Genomic DNA, 4,625 nt, shown 5'->3' on the forward strand with positions numbered 1-4,625 from the left:
AAGGGGTGCTTAATACTATGGATTTTATTGATTTTGAGACTTGTGTGGACTGCATAAATGGAAAGCAGACCAACAAGTCAAAGAAAGGTGCCAATAGGAGTTCAGACATATTAGATATCATACATATTGATATATGTAGTCTAGACATGGACTCACATGGTCAGAGATACTTCATCTCCTTTGTAGATGATTACTCACGATATATGTATCTCTACATGCTTCATAAAAGGAGTGAAGCATTAGATGCCTTTAAGATCTTTAAGGTTGAAGTAGAGAAACAATGTGGCAAGCAAATTAAGATCGTGAGATCAGATAGAGGTGGAGAATATTATGGTAGATACACAGAAGATGGACAAGCACTTGGGCCATTTGCAAAATTTCTTCAAGAGCATGGGATTGCTTCCCAATACACCAAACCTGGCTCACTCGACCAGAATGGTGTAGCAGAAAGAAGAAACCAAACATTATTAGACGTGGTGCAGAGTATGCTTAGCAGCTCCAATCTTCCTAAATCCTTGTGGACTGAAGCACTTAAGATGGCAGTGTATATATTAAACTGAGTTCCAACCAAGGCTGTTCCTAAAATGCCATTTGAATTATGGAAAGGTTGGAAAACGAGTTTGCGATATATGCGCGTTTGTGAATGCCCGTCTGAAGTGAGAATATATAATCCACAAGAGAAGAATCTGGACCCAAGGACCATTAGTGGGTATTTCGTTGGATATGCTGAAAGGTCTAAAGGTTATAGATTTTATTGTCCATCTCACAGCACTAGGATTGTGGAATCAAGAAATGCAAAGTTTCTTGAAAATGACTTGATCAGTGGGAGCAATCAAAACAAGAACATAGTTTCTGAGAAGGATCATTCAGAATCTCAACCTTCCACCTCAAGTGATAGATTGGTTATTGTTCATAGCACTCCTCAAGTACAAACTGGTGTTGAACAACCAATTGTTGAAGTTCCACAAGCTGCTGACGACATTCCAGTAGATCAAGTAGTTCAAGAGTTTCCAAGAACTTTTGAACAACGAGTTGAACCACATACTTCTCAGGAAGATGATGGTACAACATTAAGAAGATCTACTAGACCAAAGAGATCAGCAATTCCTGATGAGTATGTTGTGTATCTGCAAGAATCTGACGACAACATTGGAGCCGAAAATGATCCCGAGTCCTTTTCACAAGCCATGATTTGCAAAGAATCAGAATTATGGTATGATGCCATGAAGGAAGAGATGAATTCTATAAAGAGTAACGAAGTTTGGGATCTTGTTGAGTTTCCTAATGGTGCAAAAGCCATTGGATGTAAATGGGTCTTTAAGACAAAGAAAGACTCGTTGGGCAACATTGAGAGATACAAGGCAAGACTTGTTGCTAAGGGATTCACTCAGAAAGAAGAAATCGACTACATGGAGACTTTCTCTCCTGTATCTAAAAAAGATTCCTTGCACGTTATTATGGCATTAAGAGCCCATTTTGACTTGGAGTTGCAACAAATGGATGTGAAAATGACATTTATCAATGGAGATCTAGAGGAGGAGGTTTACATGAAACAACCTAAAGGATTCCCCGCTAGTGATGGTAAGCAATTGGTTTGCAAGCTCAAGAAATCATTATACGGATTAAAACAAGCATCCTGCCAATGGTATTTGAAATTCCATAATGTAATTTCTTCTTTCGGTTTTGTAGAAAACATTATGGATCAATGTATATACCTGAAAGTCAGTGGGAGTAAAATCTGTTTTCTTGTTTTATATGTGGATGACATTTTGCTAGCAACCAATGATAAGGGTTTGCTACACGAGGTGAAACAATTCCTCTCTAAAAATTTCAATATGAAGGATATAGGTGAGGCATCTTATGTCATTGGCATTAAGATCCATAGAGACAAATTTCGAGGCATCTTGGGTCTGTCTCAAGAAACCTATATTAATAAAATTTTAGAGAGATTTCGGATGAAGGATTGTTCACCAAGTGTAGCTCCCATTGTGAAGAGTGATAGGTTCAATTTGAACCAATGCCTGAAGAACGACTTTGAAAGGGAACAAATGAAGAACATTCCATATGCTTCTGCTATCGGAAGCCTAACGTATGCTCAGGTGTGCACAAGACCTGACATTGCATTTGTTGTGGGAATGTTGGGACGATATCAGAGTGATCCAGGTTTAGACCACTAGAGAGCTACAAAGAAAGTAATGAGGTACCTTCAAGGAACTAAAAACTACATGCTTATGTATAGACGGATGGACAATTTGGAAGTAATTGGCTACTCAGATTCTGTGTTGGATGTTTTGATTTACGTAAATCAACATCAGGATACATTTTTATGATGGTCGGTGGAGCTGTATCATGGAGGAGTGCCAAGCAGACCATGATTGCCACTTCCACTATGGAAGTCGACTTCGTCTCCTATTTTGAGGCTACTTTACATGGTGTATGGCTTAAGAGTTTCATTTCTTGGCTTAGAATTATGGATTCTATATCTAAGCCATTGAGAATATATTGCGACAATTCAGCTGCTGTTTTTATGGCTAAAAACAATAAAAGTGGAGTCAAAATAAACACATCAACATTAAGTATTTAGCTATAAGGGAACATGTTAAAGAAAATAAAGTGGTCATTGAGCATGTTAGCACTGAGTTGATGATCATTGATCCTTTGACTAAGGGCATGCCACCGTTTAAATTCAAGGATCATGTAGTGAATATGGGACTTGGTTCCATTAAGTAGTTTCTCATTGTATGGATAATGTTATTTTAATGAAATTCTTAATTATTGTGATGTTTTTTCTCATATTTATGTGCACCTTAATTTGATTTGAGAAAATTCATCTGTGTAGGACCAAGAATAAACATAAGGCTTATTCATTAAGAAATTGTTGCCACATAATCTATAATAAGAATAAATACATAGTAATACATGGAAGATAATACTCGTCATTAGAGGACTTATTCATGTATCTGTTACTTAATATCGATTATCAATGGGTTTTAAGATAAGACATTAAGATTGGAAGTATGGACCAAGTGGGAGAATGTTAAGCTCCTTTACATTTTCCCAACTGCTGCCTACAATTACGGAAGTAAACTGCAATCATTTCCTTAATTTCTGGAAACCAACTGCAGTAATTTCCTTAAATTACAGAAATCAACTGACGTTAATTAATTTCTTGTTGGGAGCTTCTGGAATGGTCGATTACTCCCTCTGGAGTTCTCTACCATGATATATGGAACACTTGACACATAGCCAACAAAAACTTGATTGAAGCTTGGCTATATATACTTTTGTTTGGTCCCCAAGCTCACTAACTCAATCCCCTTCAGTCTTACACCATCAAGTTAGAGTGACCAGAGCTTGGTAGTGCCTTCAGATTTTCTTATCTAGTAGTACATGCAATACATGCCGTTGTTGCAACCAGTTGAGTGCTCTGTTTGTTGTTATGTCACCTTTTTCATTTTCACTCATTCGGCTCACGTACTCCATGTCCACCACATTGATAATTTACTCACGGCGCTCCATGTGATCCCACTTCCACTTTGAATATTTTTCCCTGTATTTCTCGACACTTGGATGTTCTTTATTGGAAGTCGTTCCAAGTACCAAAGAGGGCTTCGGACCATGCATGGTGAAGCCCACACTCTGATCAGTGAAGTGGCATTTGCATTTTACAATTGGTTTAGCTGTAACAAATTTCCCCTCGCTATTTCTATTTTGAGCGCACAGAGAAATTTGCAGCAAAATAAATGTGAAGAGATATTTGGTTTCAAGAGTCTCGGTGAAAGAAATATTTGTTAAACTCCATGAGCAAAGGTTGAAGGTGTACCCAGTGCCAAACGAGAGGGAGAAACAATGACAGATTGAGAGCAAGCATCAATGGCTGGAGATATGTTTTCTTGGGCATCAAGTTTTTTACATTCTTTACGATTTCTTTAAGTTTTAATTCCGCATTAAAGAATTGTTATTTAGTTATCACACATCACCCTCATTCCTTATCACTCCACCTCACTCCCCTCACCCTCACCCTCACCCTCACCCTCACGTCATATCCATTAATACTCTCACCATAACCCTCCACTCCTTATACCTCCCTTACTTAACCATCTCCTCCATATAACTCCTCCTCACATAGCTTGGTTTAGGGTTGATTCCAATGGTTTGGGTTTAATATATATATATATATATATATATATATATATATATATATATATATATATATATATATTTTGTTTTTATATTATAATTATATTATATTATAATTTTAATATAATTTAATTATAATATAAATATATTTTAATTGATTTTTAAAACATATTTTTAATTAAGTTTTGTTTATAACTAATTTTGTGAAAAATTAAGATTAATAGTAAAGTTATAATTAGATTATAATTAATTAAATAGTCACTGTAATCTAATTTAGGATTAGAATTTAATTAGAAAATTTTGATTTTTAACCCAAGCACCAGATATTCCAAAATTCTAGCAAGTTTAATATACCAACTTTGGAAGCTCATAAATGGAATTTTACTTGGCCAAATGAGGCCCATGACTGCTCATTGGAAAGATAAAATTATGGAGAATTTTCTGAAGTGGTTTCATTACCAGATTTGATCATTTATTGGGTCTAA

The sequence above is a fragment of the Pinus tabuliformis genome, chromosome J (genome assembly GCF_031772625.1).
Source record: "Pinus tabuliformis cultivar Carrire ecotype Pingquan chromosome J, CPIR1, whole genome shotgun sequence".
NCBI lineage: Eukaryota > Viridiplantae > Streptophyta > Pinopsida > Pinales > Pinaceae > Pinus > Pinus tabuliformis.